Source organism: Oncorhynchus keta, chromosome 5, assembly GCF_023373465.1.
Source record: "Oncorhynchus keta strain PuntledgeMale-10-30-2019 chromosome 5, Oket_V2, whole genome shotgun sequence".
NCBI lineage: Eukaryota > Metazoa > Chordata > Actinopteri > Salmoniformes > Salmonidae > Oncorhynchus > Oncorhynchus keta.
The window spans coordinates 31,173,746-31,179,805 of NC_068425.1; the positions used below are offsets into that span (position 1 = coordinate 31,173,746).

Genomic DNA, 6,060 nt, shown 5'->3' on the forward strand with positions numbered 1-6,060 from the left:
TTTTACTGCTAGTGTTTAACTGTAGGACGTGAGGCTTGTTGCTCTGAGGTTTCGTTTCTCCAGCAGACTGGAGAGAACATGAGGGTGTTACCAGATGTTATCGCTGTGCTGTAGAGTGCCGACTACAAAGCCTTAGCCTAAACCTTCCCCTTTATGGTTGAGGCATCTCAGACAATCTAGATATAACACAAAACATTTATCTGATTAGACTAACTATGTTTCAAATACATTAACTGGTGGCCTAATGGACACAATAACATAACATTTAAGACGAGTCTAACTGGTTCTATCTTCTCTCTTGTTTGAGTCAATATAATATATCTGAAATGTCCTCTTATAACCAAAAACAACTCTACTTGATGTTAATATTGTCTATTTATTTGTTCCACAGTGCTCAATAACTATTAGGTAAACATGAATACAGTCATCGTCCAATATGCTGAAAATGTGTGATACAAAACTGCCCTTGAGTTTCTGTTTGACACATCTTGGTAATTTTCCTCTCAACAGGTTGAGTCATGCACGTGTGTACTTCTCTGGGAAAGGTAGTCAGATGACAAAACACCTGGTGCTCCGCTGATGCCCTGAGTTCCTCCCGACTGATGCATTATGTTGTAACTATTACTAATGTATTACTGACTAAACAGCATTCTCTCTCTTACAAAAGGTTAAGGGTATAATATTATTCCTTGATGTGCATGGTGTCATCACTGATACATAGACATCATGGGATTTTGTTATTGCTTTACGATTGTCTTTGCTTTGAACAACATTTGAAATATTAACATGCATTTATCCTGTTCAAAATCTGGAAATGTACAAACTGGACCAGTGACAGAAGAGGTGTTCTTGATTGTGTTAGGTTGGCCTATCAAAACCGGTTTAAGGTTAACTAACATCAGATCAAAACATTCCACATTTCCTGTTTTGTTGTGGAAACAGTAGGAGTACTCTACAATTATTATTTTTTGCTGTTAGGGATCAACTCACACTGACATTTTATCTTGGCCCTCCATTCTTCACTTGTAAAGATGACCACTTAAACTTACAATAAATAAATGAGTGAGTAGTGAGTCCTCTCTGTTACAGCATGGCTGTAATGCATCACCCAAGTAGGTGTTACTGGTGGTGGGAGTTTGAGTTCGCCCCAAAACCGGTTTTATTTCACTTTGAGATCAAATGTATTTTGCCAGAGAGATCTGGTCCAAGTTATAGCAGAAAACTGGAAGGAAACTAAAACATCCAACCAACTTTGAACAATTCTCATTTATTGATGGATTCAAAATATTTACAAGATAAGTTTGTGTCATAAAGAAACACAATGTTCGATATTCATTGTGCTGTCTGTTGTTTTAGTCCACTCTTTCAGCTGGGGTTTCACTGAATACATTCAAACAAGTTCAGTGTCACACCCTTTCTGCAGTTTCCTGTCACATCAGAAATGTGTTCGTTTTAATTCTATTCATTTTCCACTGTGACACAAAGCACATGGCAGACTATTTAACAATGGACAAAGTTGCTAGCTTATTACAATTAAACATCACCCAAAATAAATAAATTAAAAGTAAACAACCAAACACAAAGACCAAACCAAAAAGTAAAACAACTGTATTCTCAAGGTGGCTGCTTTTTATGTCTGTTATTAGTGGTAATAATTGTATTGTTTGTCCGAGCTGTAATTCACAACTCTCAGTGACAGAAACCATTTACTTGTGCATTATGACTCTGGCACAGTTGCCTTTATCACAGTTGAGTGATTAAAGAACACCATTGTTCTTGTAGTTTCAGAGGCATCTTCCAAGTCAAACACAGCAACAACACCATGTATAAAACCTGTGTGAAACAAAACCTAAATGTTTAAAAGCGTTTTCTGTCATTTTTCTAAGACATTTTCTCTTGTGTAGTGTACAAAACTCATATTGCTGCAGACATCCTGATCACATAATAGAAGTTTACACAGTCACAGTTTGCAGTTGGTTTGAAAATGACGGCCAAATGCACACTGTTCAGAGGTGCTAAGTAGACCTATGCCATAAGACTCTGTCCCAAAGCTGTTTTTGCTTTTTCTCTAAGACCTCTCCGGTTTTCCCTTGTGTAGTTGATTCCCAAAATCATGTTGCTCCGGACTTCCCTATCTTTGGAAATAAGTTTACTCAGGCACTCCGTTTCGGCACAGTTTCCGTAGGGAAAGTCCTTTCTGACCGTATCAGGGTTTGAGAGAGAGAAAAGATCCCCACAGTTCTTGCACGGCCTTCGGGCTTCATAACAATTGGTCTTGTGATTCCTGTAGAATGCTCTGCATTTTACGGTGCCAGGGAAGATGATACCGTTTCTCTGCTCATGTCTGAATGCCAACACTGCATAAGACACATAGTTATGCCACACGTTTAGACATGACTGATTGATCATAATTCTCCTTGCTCTCTCCCCTCTGCAGGACAGGGATGCTCCATAGTACTTCACTGGTCTGAGGACTCCAGGGGTTTCGTTGTAGCACACAGCTATGACAGTAGCCTCCAGAGTGTAGTAGTTGGTGTAGTTACTCTCGCCTTTTATTTTGGGGGGCAATTTCAATGCTTCCAGGAAACTTAGAAGATTTTCTTGTATTTTATCTTCGTTCTCATGACCACAAATCCTGACAGCCTGAAAACAAACGAAGTGAAACATGCAATATTCTACAACTTATAAGATACATGGACATTACATGTTTTATATAATGTGTTTTATTGTCATTGTTTATTGCTAAAAAATGATGTGGAAATTGGTCAAGGACAAAAGCTTCAGGTTAAATACAGTTGAAGTCAGAGGTTTACACACACCTTAGCCAAATACATTTAAACTCAGTTCACAATTCCTGACATTTAATCCTGGTAAAAATTCCCTGTCTTAGGTCAGTTAGGATCACCACTTTATTTTAAGAATGTGAAATGTTAGAGTAATAGTAAAGAGGATGATTTATTTGCAGTCGCAGTTGCAAACCGTAGTCTGGCTTTTTTATGCCGGTTTTGGAGCATTGGCTTCTTCCTTGCTGAGCGGCCTTTCAAGTTATGTCAATATTGGACTCGTTTTACTGTGGATATAGATACGTTTCTACCTGTTTCCCCAGCATCTTCACAAGGTCCTTTGCTGCTGTTCTGGGATTGATTTCTACTTTTCGCACCAAAGAACTTTCATCTCTAGGAGTCAGAACGCATCTCCTTCCTGAGCGGTATGACGGCTGCGTGGTCCCATGGTGTTTATACTTGCATACTATTGTTTGTACAAATAAACGTGGTACCTTCAGGCATTTGGAAATTTCTCCCAAGGATGAACCAGACTTGTGGAGGTCTCAACATTTTCTTCTGAGGTCTTGGCTGATTTCTTTTGATTTTCCCATGATGTCAAGCAAAGAGGCACTGAGTTTGAAGGTAGGCCTTGAAATACATCCACAGGTACACTTCTGAAGCCATGACATAATTTTCTGGAATTTTCCAAGCTGTTTAAAGGCACAGTCAACTTAGTGTATGTAAACTTCTGACCCACTGGAATTGTGATACAGTGAATTATAAGTGAAATAATCTGTCTGTAAACAATGTTTGGAACAATTACTTGTGTCATGCACACAGTAGATGTCCTAACCGATTTGCCAAAACTATAGTTTGTTAACAACAAATTTATGGAGTGGTTGAAAAACAAGTTTTAATGGCTCCAACCTAAGTATGTAAACTTCCGACTTCAACTGTACCTTCCATTTACACACTTACCAAAGTCAGAAGAATGGAAAATGGAGTCTGACGGGGTGGAGACATGTAATTGTGGAATGCCATTTGAAATCTTGTTTCTAATTCGTCCTTCACCGCTTGAGACTCAAAGAAGTCATTTGGAAGAAGACGGACATCATGAATGTGACCTAAGAAAAGATGCTGTGAAGCAACTTTTAACAGACATTAATAATTAATAACATAATTAATGAACAATGTATAACATAACAAGATCAATTAATAATGGTTTGTTCTGGAAACAATTCATTTGTAACCTGATGAAATGCATAGTAAACCAAAAATGTGCTAAATGTGTGAGAATGTATTTTAGGCGTTTGATTAGTGTATTTAATTAGGTGATGTGTACCTTTTCCACGTAATATTCTATTCTGTCAACTCCCACCCACAGGGAACTATTCCAAAACTTTATAACCTGTCCAATAAATGCTGTTCCTGATGACTTTAAGCTTTCTTCATTTTTTTCCTTCCGTTTCAGATATGCAGCTGTTGGTTTCCTAAAAGTGGTATTGTAAAGTTTAATAAAGATCACATACAGTAAGTAATGATTGTATTTTAAATGCTGTTCAAACCCAATTCAAGCAGCCCTACTCCGTTTGAGCTGTTATCCCATTTCCCCTCATAATGAGAAGGCAAGTTGTGTTTCTTTATTTTACACTGTCTTCTTTGTTCTCTTCAGCACACAAATTGGCATCGTTTGTTATAGTTGTGCAATTTTACTAGTTAAGCAATTTAACAACTCTGATCAACTACGACACTAGGTAATTAACAATTGAACATTATTACAATAATTTGAAAAACAGCTTAACACAAATTAAATACTAAATTCTACAGCACAATAACCTAAAAAATGTGCTTTTTACTCTGGAAATAAATCTGAATGTTAACTACTTCTGAACACCTTAAAGGGATTGTTCAGCGTAATTACATTTTTAGATAGTTTGTTTTCTTAGCTTGAATGCAATATGTGAATAAGAACTGACTGTAATCCACAATTTGGTTTCAATTAACGAGCCACTGCTAACTAATGACAGTTGGCACTACTTTCAAGTCAACCTCTCATGGGTATCGACTACCATGCTAGTCGATACCCATAGACTTCCAGTTGGCGAAACAACCTCTAACTTCATTCATACTAGATGGACACAGAGACATAAACACTATATCTCCAAGTTCATCTGACTCTGGGGAAGTAGATAAAGGGCCTCATTGCCAAAATGCCTAGTATCCCATTAAATCATGCCATAATCATTGCAAAATCATGTAAAACCAAGTCATTGAGTGACAATCAATTTAAGAGATGATCTGGACATGACATTTAAAACATACTGAAAGGGGTAAAGGGAGGTCTTTTATTTTTTGGTCCTAAAATACTTATTAGCATTAGTTGTAACTGGCTAGTTAATGAAATAAAAGTGTAGATTGCAGTCTGCCCTTGTCCATAGACTGCTTTCAAGATAAGGAAACACATTAGCTGAACCAAGGTGGTACCTGCCTCTGTAAATAGAAAAATGAATCTTTAACAACTTAATGTAATATTAACATGGTATTAATAGTTATAATAAGATGATTCATATTGTAATTTGTATTATTGACTTCTACTTACGGACCTGCTCATGATTGCCGTGGGTGCTGAAACCAAGCAAATGAACGACTGGGAGTTAAAATGTTTTAGGGCGGGGCACAGAAAAGAAGAGAAGGAAGAAGTAACATCCATACAGATTTTAACATGTTGACTTACTCAGCTGCAGTTATGTTTTTCTGTTGGATATTAAATCGATAGGCAAAATGATATTTTGACGTGGATCCGGAAAGCTAGTAGCTATCTTGTGCATGTTACACCTTCATACCTTAGTGCAGTGCTCACTGACAAGTAGTATCTGGGTTATTGTTGTCTGGGTTATTACAGTAACCCAGACACGTCACAGGGCTATAAAGCTCAAACATGCCCTTACAACTATGGTAGTGAGAGGAAGTCGAGTCGTGCATGGGACAGGAGGGAAGTAGGTGAAACTGGGCCCATATTCTGCTAATATTCTCATCGATGAAGCATCTGATCTCAATACATTTTTCTGTTCCCAAAAATATAATTTTACTTTTAAAAATTATAGGGGCGGTGTGAGGTCCAAAAAGGTGGTTTGGTGCCTGAGGGAAACACCATACCATAGAGGGTTACCAGTATGTTAAATGTGCAACCAGAGGGAAAAAACTATGGACCACCTTTACTACACACACAGAGACATCTACAAAGCTCTCACTCGCCCTCCATTTGGCAAATCTGACCATAATTATATTCTCCTGA

General features: G+C 37.7%; 1 long non-coding RNA gene across 5 annotated transcripts; it reads right to left on the reverse strand.

Annotated features, from left to right (window-relative positions):
- Nucleotides 1–1,247: 1,247 nt before the first annotated feature.
- On the reverse strand, nucleotides 1,248–5,650 carry LOC118373742 (uncharacterized). 5 transcript variants are annotated; one of them, XR_008137049.1, is made up of 5 exons: nucleotides 5,500–5,650; nucleotides 5,369–5,390; nucleotides 4,108–4,255; nucleotides 3,744–3,889; nucleotides 1,248–2,643 (listed from the first exon to the last, which is right to left on the reverse strand). It is a non-coding gene; the product is annotated as an uncharacterized LOC118373742 (long non-coding RNA). The 5 variants fall into 5 exon arrangements; XR_004823476.2 differs by having other exon boundaries at nucleotides 4,108–5,255; XR_008137051.1 differs by having other exon boundaries at nucleotides 3,744–3,913; nucleotides 4,108–5,255.
- Nucleotides 5,651–6,060: the final 410 nt, after the last annotated feature.